This window comes from Mauremys reevesii, linkage group 1 (assembly GCF_016161935.1).
Source record: "Mauremys reevesii isolate NIE-2019 linkage group 1, ASM1616193v1, whole genome shotgun sequence".
Classification (NCBI taxonomy): domain Eukaryota; kingdom Metazoa; phylum Chordata; order Testudines; family Geoemydidae; genus Mauremys; species Mauremys reevesii.
Genome location: NC_052623.1, coordinates 355,984,624 through 355,998,211, shown reverse-complemented (window position 1 = coordinate 355,998,211; position 13,588 = coordinate 355,984,624). Strand labels below are relative to the sequence as shown.

The 13,588-nt window shown below is 52.6% G+C and overlaps 1 protein-coding gene across 5 annotated transcripts in view; it reads right to left on the bottom strand.

Annotated features, from left to right (window-relative positions):
- Window positions 1–13,588, bottom strand: part of IRF5 (interferon regulatory factor 5) — a 48,723-nt gene that overhangs the window by 34,284 nt on the left and 851 nt on the right. Inside the window, exons 1-2 of one of the 5 annotated variants that reach the window (XM_039519993.1) lie at window positions 13,072–13,319; window positions 12,276–12,442 (exon numbers count right to left, since the gene is read on the bottom strand). The gene's annotated coding sequence lies outside the window, so the exon portion shown is untranslated. Of the gene's footprint in view, window positions 1–103; window positions 501–5,150; window positions 5,484–12,275; window positions 12,443–13,071; window positions 13,320–13,588 lie in introns of those variants that run through there. The other 4 variants (XM_039519995.1, XM_039519994.1, XM_039519997.1 and 1 more) reach the window with 4 other exon arrangements.

The window sequence follows — 13,588 nt, the reverse complement described above, 5'->3', positions numbered from 1 at the left end:
GACAACTAACTCCACACTTAAGCAATTAAATATGTTTCCTTATTTGGGTGCCTAGACACATATGTAGGTGTCTGGCCAGAAGCACCCAAGTTTGAACACTTACATCCACACACAGGTCCTTGTTCAGTGTGTGACTCGGGTCTTCCTGTCCCTTTCTGCTGCAGCGGCCTGGCTTCCCCCACCCTCTGGCCGTTATTCTGGGCTGGGCTTTTGAAAGGAACAGGGAAGCGCACTGTTAAAATGACACACTCAGCATTCTGAACCGGCTTCCACTGTGCCGCCCTGCCTGGGTCGTTGTGTTTGTCATTACAGCCTCGCCGAAGGAGGGGAACTCCCCGTTCGCCTCCTCGCATCTGCATTCAAGGGATGAGTTTATTATTACAAGGAGGACTGGGCTCTGGGAGGGATGAACAGTTAACCCGGCTGCAACTGGTCCAGGAGCACAGTGAGCCATCTAGGCTGGTATGCTGCCTCTGGCAATGGCCAGGGCCTGTTGCTTTGGAGAAAGGGAAACACCTCACCACCACCACCATCATCATCTCTGGGCAGCAGCCACTGGTAGGAAAAAACCACCCCACACTACTAGTTCTAGAGAGGCTCGGTGGCCAGGCCGATGACAGTAGGCTAGAACACCGCTAGTTCTAGAGAGGCTCGGCGGCCAGGCCGGTGACAGTAGGCTAGAACACCGCTAGTTCTAGAGAGGCTCGGTGGCCAGGCCAATGACAGTAGGCTAGAACACCGCTAGTTCTAGAGAGGCTCAGTGGCCAGGCCGATGACAGTAGGCTAGAACACTACTAGTTCTAGAGAGGCTCGGTGGCCAGGCCGGTGACAGTAGGCTAGAACACCGCTAGTTCTAGAGAGGCTCGGTGGCCAGGCCGATGACAGTAGGCTAGAACACCGCTAGTTCTAGAGAGGCTCGGTGGCCAGGCCGGTGACAGTAGGCTAGAACACCGCTAGTTCTAGAGAGGCTCGGCCATTGACAGGACTAGGTGGCCAGGCCGATGACAGTAGGCTAGAACACCGCTAGTTCTAGAGAGGCTCGGTGGCCAGGCCGGTGACAGTAGGCTAGAACACCGCTAGTTCTAGAGAGGCTCGGTGGCCAGGCCGGTGACAGTAGGCTAGAACACCGCTAGTTCTAGAGAGGCTAGGAGGCCAGGCCGGTGACAGTAGGCTAGAACACCGCTAGTTCTAGAGAGGCTAGGCCATTGACAGTAGGCTAGAACACCGTTAGTTCTAGAGAGACTAGGTGGCCAGGCCGATGACAGTAGGCTAGAACACCGCTAGTTCTAGAGAGGCTCGGTGGCCAGGCCGGTGACAGTAGGCTAGAACACCGCTAGTTCTAGAGAGGCTAGGAGGCCAGGCCGGTGACAGTAGGCTAGAACACCGCTAGTTCTAGAGAGGCTAGGAGGCCAGGCCGGTGACAGTAGGCTAGAACACCGCTAGTTCTAGAGAGGCTAGGAGGCCAGGCCGGTGACAGTAGGCTAGAACACCGCTAGTTCTAGAGAGGCTCGGTGGCCAGGCCGATGACAGTAGGCTAGAACACCGCTAGTTCTAGAGAGGCTCGGTGGCCAGGCCGGTGACAGTAGGCTAGAACACCGCTAGTTCTAGAGAGGCTCGGTGGCCAGGCCGATGACAGCCAAGCTCACCACCCTCAGCCAGTGCAGGATCGAGGGTGGGGGGTTTTATTGTCAACGCCTGCGCTTTTGTTGACTGCCTGGATCTCGCTGTCACAGAGTTTCCCCCCATATTCATCCTATTTGTCACTTTTTTAAAGGGAGGCTCTCAAACAAAAGGTCCTATTTGCATTGGTTTTTGTCTGGTTTTTTTAAGAAATCTCATCTCCTTGTTCCTAACAAGCCCCTCGACTGTGGGCACTGAGAGAGTTTTAAAAGTTGTTATTCATTTCCAGCTTGTTCGCCTCGGTCCAAGAAATCCCACTCGTCTATTTGCGGTTTGTTTAGGATTCAGGGCCGCGCTCTGCCTCTCTCGGACCAGGCAGTTGAACACAATCCCTGCAGGAAAAGGTTAAAAGCCGCAACGTCTCATGGGGTTTCCTCATTTTGTCTTCATCGTGGCATTGAAAACTCCTTTGACAAACTGCCAATAAAACCTCCACTGTCTGCCAGGGTCTTTATTAATTTAATCCCGCTGCTCCTAGGTACTCGCCAGCGGACTGCCCGCCAGCTGTGTCAGCGAGCCTGGAACATTAGCATAACATGGGGGGGGCAATGTTCCTGTGGGGGGAATTGGGGAAGGTGGGAACATGGCACACGGAGGAATAGGCACAAGGGGGAATAACCCAATTAAAGCTCTTGCACTGGCTCTGCGAAGTTGGTCTAAAACCCTCCAACAGTGCGGTCTCCTGCTCCTCTCCCCACTTCCTCTCTTCATCTAGCATGGGGCTCTTCTGGGCCCATCTCCACGGCACTGCGGAGCAGCCTGCCAGTCTGTGCCGCACACCAATGGCAGCAGGAAACCTTTGGTCTTTATTCCCCACCTGCCATTTTGGGGGCGGGAGCTTCCTGTAGTTTGTACACAAGGGGTTTGTGTGTAGAGACAACCCTGGAGAGACAGAGAGCGTGTGTACATAAGCCTGCACAGAGTGTGTGTAAACTTACACACAACTCTGCAGGGGAGTGAGAGAGAGAGAGTGTGTGTGTACACACAACCCTGCACAGAAAACTCTGCAGGGGGATTGAGAGACTGTACACATATAACCCTGCACAGAAACAGTGTGTATACACACACACAACTCTGCAGGGAGAGAGCATGTGCGTGTGTGTGTACACACGACCTTGCACAGAAAAAGTGTGTACACACACAACTCTGCAGGGGGATTGAGAGAGAAAGTGTATACATACAACCTCCACAGAGAGAATATACACACACAACCCTGCAGGGACAGGCTGTACACACACAACCCTGCAGGGAGAGAGCGTGTGTGTGCTGGTGTGCCCACACACGACCCTGGAGAGCAGAGCGCGTATCTCGGCGAGGAAGAAGCTGGCCTGAAGAGATGTGAGCCCATCTGCAAGGTTTGCGTTTCCAGCACTCAGAGATAAACCTGCTTGTGCCGCACCTCACTAGGATTAGCTTGAAAAAACAACATCGGCTGGATCAAGAGCTCTGCGCTAATGACACCAGGGGACGGAGGCCGAACAGCTCCCGGGGGCAGGGGGCTGCAACGCCCACCAGCCCCTCAGCCGGGGACCCGCCTGCTTTCAGTTTCTCTCTCTCCCGCAGGCAATTTATGGTCCCAGTCCATGAAACTTTTGACTACAATAAATAAAGGCACCATTCCCATGGCACCTGTGCCAGCCCCCCACCTGTCAGAGGGAGAGGCTGACCTGGGCAGGGGCTCACACAGGTGAGGGGCTCAGGGGCTGGCACAGGACAATGGAGGGGCTCCCCTGGCAGGTGAGGGGCTCAGGGGCTGGCACAGATCAGGGGCTGGCACAGGGCAGGGGAGGGGCTCACACGGGTGAGGGGCTCAGGGGCTGGCACAGGGCAGGGGAGGGGCTCTGGGGCGGGCCCAGGGCCGGGGCGGGGCTCCGGGGCTGGCCCAGGTGAGGGGCTCAGGGGCTGGTACAGGGCTGGGGAGGGGCTCAGGGGCTGGCACAGGTGAGGGGCTCAGGGGCTGGTACAGGGCAGGGGAGGGGCTCAGGGGCTGGCACAGGTGAGGGGCTCAGGGGCTGGCACAGGGCAGGGGAGGGGCTCAGGGGCTGGCACAGGGCAGGGGAGGGGCTCACACGGGTGAGGGGCTCAGGGGCTGGCACAGGGCAGGGGAGGGGCTCCCCTGGCAGGTGAGGGGCTCAGGGGCTGGCACGGGCCGGGGGAGGGGCTCAGGGGCTCACACGGGTGAGGGGCTCAGGGGCTGGCACAGGGCAGGGAGGGCTCAGGGGCTGGCACAGGACGGGAGAGGGCTCACACGGGTGAGGGCTCAGGGGCTGGCACAGGACGGGGAGGGGCTCACACGGGTGAGGGGCTCAGGGGCTGGCACAGGACGGGGAGGGGCTCACACGGGTGAGGGGCTCAGGGGCTGGCACAGGGCAGGGAGGGCTCTGGGGCTGGCACAGGGCAGGGGAGGGCCTCAGGGGCTCACACTGGTGAGGGCTCAGGGGCTGGCACAGGGCAGGGAGGGGCTCACACGGGTGAGGGGCTCAGGGGCTGGCACAGGGCAGGGGAGGGGCTCAGGGGCTGGCACCGGGCAGGGGAGGGCCTCAGGGGCGGGCGCGGGGCCGGGGATGGGCGCAGGGGCGGGCACGGGGGAGGGGCTCAGGGGCTCACACTGGTGAGGGGCTATGGGGCTGGCACAGGGCAGGGGAGGGGCTTTGGGGCTGGCACAGGGCAGGGGAGGGCCTCAGGGGCTCACACGGGGGAGGGGCTCAGGGGCTGGCACAGGGCAGGTGAGGGGCTCAGGGGCTGGCACAGGTGAGGGGCTCAGGGGCTCAGGGGCTGGCCCAGGGCAGGGAGGGCTCAGGGCCTGAGCCCCTCACCTGCCCAGGGTCACCCCTCACCGCCGGGGGAGCCCCCTCCTGTGCCAGCCCCTCACCTGCCTGGGCAGCCCCTCACCTGCCCAGGGTCAGCCCCTCACCCAGGCCAGCCCCTGAGACCCTCAGCCCCTCACTGCCGGGGGAGCCCCTCACCTGGTCCAGCCCCTCACCTGCCCAGGGTCAGCCCCTCGCCGCCGGGGGAGCCCGCTCCTGGGCCAGCCCCTGAGCCCCTCACCTTCCTGGGTAGCCCCTGAACCCCTCACCTGTCTGGGGAGCCCCTCACCTGCCCAGGGTCAGCCCCTCACTGCCTGGACAGCCCCTGAGCCCCTCACCTGGGCCAGCCCCTGAGCCCCTCACCTGCCCAGGGTCACCCCTCACCGCCGGGGGAGCCCCTCACCTGGGCCAGCCCCTGAGCCCCTCACCTGTCTGGGGAGCCCGTCACTGCCCAGGGTCAGCCCCTCACCTGGGCCAGCCCCTGAGCCCCTCACCTGTCTGGGGAGCCCCTCACCTGCCCAGGGTCAGCCCCTCGCAGCCAGGGGAGCCCCGCTCTTGGGCCAGCCCCTGAGCCCCTCACCTGCACCAGCCCCTCACTGCCTGGGCAGCCCCACACCTGGGCCAGCCCCATAACCCCTCACCCATCCAGGGTCAGCCCCTCACCTGTGCCAATCTCTCTCCCTAGGTATCCTGCCTTGTGCCACCTGTTCATCTATCCAGAGATCTATGCCAACCTCTCACCTGCCCAGGCAAGCTGAATTGGGCTGACTGAGACATGAGTTTCACCTGGGCGGGGGAGCTATTCCCCCACATGGCGGCCCATCCATTCCAGCCCTTCATTCGATGATGAAGCTTCCCTTGTGCAAGCTCTTTGTATGCCTGGGAATCCTTGCCTTGCCAGCCCTCCTCAACCCTGGAGAAAATGGCTTCTCTTGGCCAGCTGTTGACCGGTCTCTTCCAGGTACCTTCCTCCAAGCTCCTTCCCAAGTGGAAACCTACATGTGGCTCATTGGCATCACACTCTTATTAGTAAACCCAGCGAGCCCAGGTGGGCTTGGGTGAGTCTCTCCCATTGGGATAACACTTCCTCAGGGGAGATTTGTATAGCATTTGAAACTAGCTTTTCATGAAGTGCAGAAGCTGCCTACAAGGGGGAGAAGCCAGCCCAGTGCAGCCAGCCAGCTAGCTACCTGGGGACCAAATGCCCTGAGGTTTACCAATTGGTCCAGGGGCCACCATTTAAGAACAGCTGTACTGCAGCATAACACAATGGGTGCTCCAGGGAGATGCTCTGCTTCGGAGAAGTTAAGCTGAGGTCCCTTCTTCCAGCTGGTGTCCCTCTCACAAGCAGCTGTCCAAGATCTTGTGGCACTTTTTAGAAAGAGGAAGGAACAATACACCTGGTGGTATTTTTAAGCACTGGCCAGCCATTCTCCCTCAGCACTGGGTGTAAGCTGTGGTTGAGCACATCACAGTTACTCCAGGCCCAGTATGAGCCTGAAGTTACTCCAGCCCCAGTATGTTAGAGAGGACCCAGTGCGTGCTGTGTCCCACCCACGCAGCAGTCACCTGGTGAAGTGAAATTAACCCGATCAAGCTCTTTTTAATCCTGATGTCAAAACGTAACCACAAAATGAGATTTCCATGCCTGCCATCCTAAACAAAGGGGAATGGAGTGATATCCCTCTCTGCTGGCTGTTCAGCATGTGGCAGGGATCTGGGGCTCAGCAGAGAATGGAAGTAAACCAATTTATTCATTCCATCTTCTTTCCACACTTCCCTGCAAGACAAGACTTCCCTTGGTACATACTCCTCTAAAAACAACAAGCTGGAGCTCAGTTCTAACTAGCAAAGGAGAATTCTGATTTGCACAGTTTAAAATATTCCCGCCTCTCCCCAAAGAGGTTTTGGTAGGAAATGGTAGGGTTTTTTTAGCTAAAGCATTTTTGAAACTGATAACCAGGAGCCCCCAGACACCCAAATTCCATGAAATCACAGCTTCAAATTCCAGCAGGGTTCGCCTAGCTCTTCATCCTTCCAGCCAAGGTCAATAAACGGATGAGCTCCATGCAGTTTACTGCATGAAGGTCTTTCCGCTGAGACCTTGAGTGCCAATATCCTGTTTGTTCTATGTGTGTATTCAGGATTCCATGGCACTTTTCATGAGTAGGGTTTTTGCTCTAAAGTCATTGGTCCAAAATTCTCTCTGTTGATCGGTGTCCCAGATTCCTGCCTCACTTTCACAGCAGGGTGGCTGTATTTCAGAGCAGGGTATTCCCAGCTATTCCTGCTGGTATTGTAGCAGCAGCAGCAACAGGCTGCACAGTGTTTCCACACACCAAACCGCTGTTCTCAGTCACCTGTAAATATCTGAAACCAATTGAAAAGTTCCACAGCAATGTAAAATATTCATTTCTTTGATTTTATCAGCTTCGCCTGCATTGGTGCGGCTGATGAGGAATGTTATTTAATTTGGATAAAAGGTTGGGATTTAGCCCAGGGGATCTCTGACAGTACCTGAGCTGTTCCACAGTATTGTGTCAATGAATTTAGTCATCAAACCCATTCCAGCTGCTGAGACAGACACATGAAGAAAACCTCCCACACAAGCTGCAAGTCTCCAGTCTCCCGGTAGAGATGCTAGAAATACTAGACTGACGGTCATAGACTTTTTCAAAGGTAATGTTGAATTTAACATAGATATTGGCTTGGTGACAGGGAATCAAGACTCCTGGGTTCTGTTCCTAGCTCTACCGTTGACTTGCCGTGTGGGTCATTTCTCCTCAACATGCCCCCTTTTCCTCATTTCTCAAATGGGGGTGATGTAAAGCACTATGAGGTTCACAGATTTTAACACCGGAAGGGACCGCTATGATAATCTAATCTAACCTCTTGTGTAACATGGCCGCAGAATTTCAGGCTACGATTCCTGTATCAGGGCCAATAAGTTGTGGTTTAACTAGACAGAACCTATCTCCTCTTAAAAAGATGTCAAATCCTGATTTAAAGACTCTAAAGCAGGAGTCTCAAAGTCCCGGCCTGCAGGCCATCTGCGGCCCGAGAACCTCCCCACTGTGGCCCGCGGAGGAGAGATGCATGCAGCCATGCTGCACCGGTCCCCACAGCTCCCATTGGCTGGGGGAGAGGGACAGAGATACCATCACTAGTTGCCAGGCGGAGTCAGACATGGCAGCAGCATCATTAGTTGCCAGGCACAGTCAGCCATGGCAGCAGCACCATTAGTTGCCGGGCGGAGTCAGCCATGGAGGCAGCATCACTTTTTTCCACCATGAATAGGCCAAAAGCCATGTAGAACTGGACCTTTTAAAGGGAATTAAAATCAATAGTAAAAGGTTTTATAGCCATATAAATAAGAAGAAATCAAAGAAAGAAGAAGTGGGACCACTAAACACGGAGGATGGAGTGGAGGCTAAGGATAAGCTAGGCATGGCCCAGTATCTAAACAAATACTTTGCCTCGGTCTTTACTAAGGCTAATGAGGAGCTTAGGGATAATGGTAGGATGACAAATGGGAATGAGGATATGGAGGTAGATATTACCACATCCAAGGTAGATGCTAAACTCAAACAGCTTAATGGGACTAAATCGGAGGGCCCAGATAATCTTCATCCAAGAATATTAAAGGAACTGGCACATGAAATTGCAAGCCCATTAGCAAGAATTTTTAATGAATCAGTAAACTCAGGGGTTGTGCTGTATGACTGGAGAATTGCTAACATAGTTGATATTTTTAAGAAAGGGAAAAAAAGTGATCTGAGTAACTAAAGGCCTGTTAGTTTGACATCTGTAGTACACAAGGTCTTGGAAAAAATTTTGAAGGAGAAAGTAGTTAAGGACATTGAGGTCAATGGTAATTGGGACAAAATACAACATGGTTTTACAAAAGGTAGATCATGCCAAACCAACCTGATCTCCTTCTTTGAGAAGGTAACAGATTTTTTAGACAAGGGAAACTCAGTGGATCTAATTTACCCCGATTTCAGTAAGGCATTTGATACGGTTCCACATGGGAAATTATTAGCTAAATTGGAAAAGATGGGGATCAATTTGAAAATTGAAAGGTGGATAAGGAACTGGTTAAAGGGGAGACTACAACGGGTCATACTGACAGGTGAACTGTCAGGCTGGAAGGAAGTTACTAGTGGAGTTCCTCAGGGATCGGTTTTGGGACCAATCTTATTTAATCTTTTTATTACTGATCTTGGCACAAAAAGTGGGAATGTGCTAATAAAGTTTGTGGATGACACAAAGCTGGCAGGTATTGCTAACACAGAGGAGGACCGGGATATCATACAGGAAGATCTGGATGACCTTGTAAACTGGAGTAATAGTAATAGGATGAAATGTAATAGTGAAAAGTGCAAAGTCATGCATTTAGGGATTAATAACAAGAATTTAGGTTATAAATTGGGGACACAACAGTTGGAAGTAACAGAGGAGGAGAAGGACCTCGGAGTATTGGTTGATCACAAGATGACTATGATCCGCCAATGTGATATGGCCGTTAAAAAAGCTAATGCGCTCTTGGGATGCATCAGGCAAGGTATTTCCAGCAAAGATAAGGAGGTGTTAGTACCGTTATACAAGGCATTGGTGTGACCTCATCTGGAATGCTGTGTGCAGTTATGGTCTCCCATGTTTAAGAAGGATTAATTCAAACTGAAACAGGTACAGAGATGGGCTACTAGGATGATCCGAGGAATGGAAAACCTGTCTTATGAAAGGAGACTCAAAGAGTTTGGTTTGTTTAGCCTAACCAAAAGAAGGCTGAGGGGAGATATGATTGCTCTTTATAAATATATCAGACGGATAAATATCAGGGAGGGAGAGGATTTTTTTAAGCTTAGTACCAATGTGGACACAAGAACAAATTGATATAAACTGGACATTAGGAAGTTTATACTTGAAATTAGCTGAAAGTTTCTAACCATTAGAGGAGTGAAGTTCTGGAACAGCCTTCCAAGGGGAGTAGTGGGGGCAAAAGTCATATCTGGCTTTAAGACTAAGCTTGATAAGTTTATGGAGAGGATGGTATGATGGGATAGCCTAATTTTGGCAATTAATTGATCTTTGATTATTAGTAGGTAAATATGCCCAATGGTCTGTGATTGGACGTTAGATGGGGTGGGATCTGAGTTACTACAGAGAATTCTTTCCTGGGCACTGGCTGGTGAGTCTTGCCCACATGCTCAGGGTTTAACTGATCGCCATATTTGGGGTCAGGAAGGAATTTTCCTCCAGGGCAGATTGGCAGAGGCCCTGGAGGTTTTTTGCCTCCTGTGCAACGTGGGGCACGGGTCACTTGCTGGAGGATTCTCTGCAGCTTGAGGTCTTTAAACCACAATTTGAGGATTTCAATAACTCAGACATAGGTTAGGGGTTTGTTACAGGAGTAACAAAGGAGTGAGATTCTGTGGCCTGCGTTGTGCAGGAGGTCAGACTAGATGATCATAATGGTCCCTTCTGACCTTAAAGTCTATGAGTCTAAGTCAAAATATGGAACACAACTATCTGATGCACCCCTTGCTGCAATCCTGAAGGTTTCATCTGCTCAGTCACTGAGGCCAAACATCAACAAATTGATAGAACTGAAGCGTTGCCAGGTGTCTGGCAAACACTAAAAACTCTGGCAGGCAAAGAACTGTATAATGTTGTATGACAGTTTTATTATTTCTAAGAAATTCGAAATAAAAAATACAATATAAATGTTTTCTTTTCTGAACACCATCTTCAGTCACATTATTGGCCTGCTGGGAGGATTTGAGGACTGGCCCTGGCCCTAAGATAAATTGAGTTTAAGACCCCTGCTCTAAAGTGTCCAGTATTTATTTATTGTGATTATTTAACACTGGGACACTAAGTGGCAAGTAACTAAGTCATGTGGGAGAAATTAAACTGGAAAATAATTAATCCTGGCAGAATGTAACTCTTTTATAATTTTGACTGATATCAATGTTTATTTTTAAGCATTTTTTTTTTTAGATTTTTACCTATTTAAATTTTCCGTTGTGGGAAATTATGGAGGTGTGGGGGGAGATCAGACTAAGGACAATAGACACTGATATTCAAAAAGATAAAGCTTTACAAACTTAAAACAAATTGTCAGAATCATGTCAAAACACACAAATTAAATATCCTTAAATCAATAAATCACACCTGTTTACTATTCATACTCTAGGCCATTCGTAACAAGCCTCATTCAAAATTCTAAATCACAGTAAGTTCTCAAGCAGCATTTTTCTTGCATTGCCTGTCTACATTTCTATTGTTATTGATGAAAATATTTTTGTTCTCAGTTTGGGTGTGTACAGGGAATCTGAGGTTTACCAAGATCAAACAATACAAATCAAATCCTTCCACACCTAGAAATAAAGACTTAAAAGTTACAGGATACAAGTTACAAGGCCTAGATGTTTGGGGACCTCCATTTGACACAGCCATCAGGCTAGAGGATAGATGCACGTAGCCAGCCTGGTTGGGGGTATGGAATATGATTTAGAATAATTCACTTCATGAGGATTGCTGCTCATGTCCTATCCCTTTTCTGTTTTTGGTCCAGACTTTGCAGTCCTACCCCTAGTTCGTGCCCTATTTCAGTGTCTGGTTATTGACACCTGGGGTATTTAGATTCTGGACTTGGGGCCTGAGCCTGCATCAGTTAATATTAATGGTAACATCCCTACTGACTTCAGTAGGGCCGGGCCTTGATGAGTAGCTGGTGTGCAGTAGTTCCATGAGGGAACATAAGAATGGCCGTATTGGGTCAGACCAAAGGTCCATCTAGCCCAGTATCTGTCTACTGACAGTGGCCAATGCCAGGTGCCCCAGAGGGAGTGAACCTAACAGGCAATGATCAAGTGATCTCTCTCCTGCCATCCATCTCCATCCTCTGACAAACAGAGGCTAGGGACACCATTCCTTACCCAGCCTGGCTAATAGCCATTAATGGACTTAACCTCCATGAATTTATCCAGTTCTCTTTTAAACACTGTTATAGTCCTGGCCTTCACAACCTCCTCCTTGTTTGTTTTTTTGACCGCCTCTGCACACTGCGTGGATGTCTTCAGAGAACTATCCACGATCACTCCAAGATCGTTTTCCTGACTCATTGTAGCTAAATTGGCCCCCATTATATTGTATGTATAGTTGGGGGTTATTTTTTCCAAAGTGCATTACTTTACATTTATCCACATTAAATTTCATTTGCCATTTTGTTGCCCAATCACTTAGTTTTGTGAGATCTTTTTGAAGTTCTTCACAGTCTGCTTTGGTCTTAACTATCTTGAGCAGTTTAGTATCATCTGCAAACTTTGCCACCTCACTGTTTACCCCTTTCTCCAAATCATTTATGACTAAATTGAATAGGGTTGGTCCTAGGACTGACCCTTGGGGAACACCACTAGTTACCCCTCTCCATTCTGAGAATTTACCATTAATTCCTACCCTTTGTTCCGTCTTTTAACCAGTTCTCAATCCAAGAATGGACCTTCCCTTTTATCCCATGACAGCTTAATTTACGTAAGAACCTTTGGTGAGGGACCTTGTCAAAGGCTTTCTGGAAATCTAAGTACACTATGTCCACTGGATCCCCCTTGTCCATGTGTTTGTTGACCCCTTCAAAGAACTCTAATAGATTAGTAAGACACGATTTCCCTTTACAGAAACCATATTGACTATTGCTCAACAGTTTATGTTTTTCTATGTGTCTGACAATTTTATTCTTAACTATTGTTTCGATTAATTTGCCCGGTATGACGTTAGACTTACCGGTCTGTAATTGCTGGGATCACCTCTGGAGCCCTTTTTAAGGGAACATCACCAAGGATGCCGTGGCTCCAGGCGTCATCACGTCATTCCAGCATTGCAGGGATGAGCTCTGCAAGCGTCAGTGCTGCTGCCACATGCTGGTGGAGCATGCACATCATATCCACTGCCTGTCCAGAGAGGGTAACAGCCTGATACTCCCAGCAGCTAACGGAGCTGCTCCCATAGCTCAAGTGAGACGGGTCTGGGCTGAAGGAGCCAGGCTGCAGTGCCACCATCCTGGGATCTCCCAACCCCTGTTCTGGGCCCAGTACCCCCAAGTCCTCTAGCTGCGCCTGTGCCCTCCCCAGCCTTGCACCCCCCCAGGCCCTGTGGCTGGGCCCTGCCCCCTCCTGACCCTGCACCCCCCGTCCTGTACCCTGCACCTGCCAGCCCAGCAACCCCCAAGCCCTGTAGCTCAGCTCTGCACCCCCCAGACCTTCTGACTGGGCCCCGCCTCCTGCCGGCCCTGTACTCCTCAGTCCTGCCCCACCCCCCAGTTCTGGCCCTGCCCCCTCCTGGCCCATCCCCCAGTTCTGGCTCCGCCCCCTCCTGGCCCATCCCCAGTTCTGGCCCCGCCCCTCCTGGCCCATCCCCAGTTCTGGCTCCGCCCCTCCTGGCCCATCCCCAGTTCTGGCCCCGCCCCTCCTGTCCCACCCCAGTTCTGGCCCCGCCCCTCCTGGCCCATCCCCAGACCCTCTGGCTGGGCCCCGCCCCCAGCCGGTCCCGCCTAGACCCTGGCCAATGCCGAGCCGCGTACCCACAATGCACCTGGGCTCTCGCTCGGCGCCGTGGGGGTGGGGGCGGAGGATGCAGCGGGGAGCAGGCGCCTCCCCGGATTCCTCTGGGCCGCTAGCGAGGGCCATGAACATGTCCGCGGTCCCTTTAACATCTGTCCCCGCCCCTCCGCTTTTCTCCGCTCCCATTGGTTCGCCTCCTGAGATCGCTCCGCCCCCTTCACCCAGCCCGGCTCAGCGATTGGCCGCCGCGGGTCGGTCACTTCTCACTGGGACCCGCCTGGCGCGGGCGGCCGTTGGGAGCGGACGGGAGCTACGTGCGGCGGTTACCCGGCAACCCCGCCGCGCCCCCCCACGCGGCCAGCGGCGACAGGCCCGTCCGCAGCCCCGCCCCCACCCCAGAGGCAGCTCCCCCCAGCAACCCCCCTAGACAGCCCCACCCCACAGACAGCGCCTCCCCACAGCAACCCCCATAGACAGCCCCGCCCCCGCCCCACAGGCAGCTCCTCCCCCACAGCAACCCCACAGACAGTCCTGCCC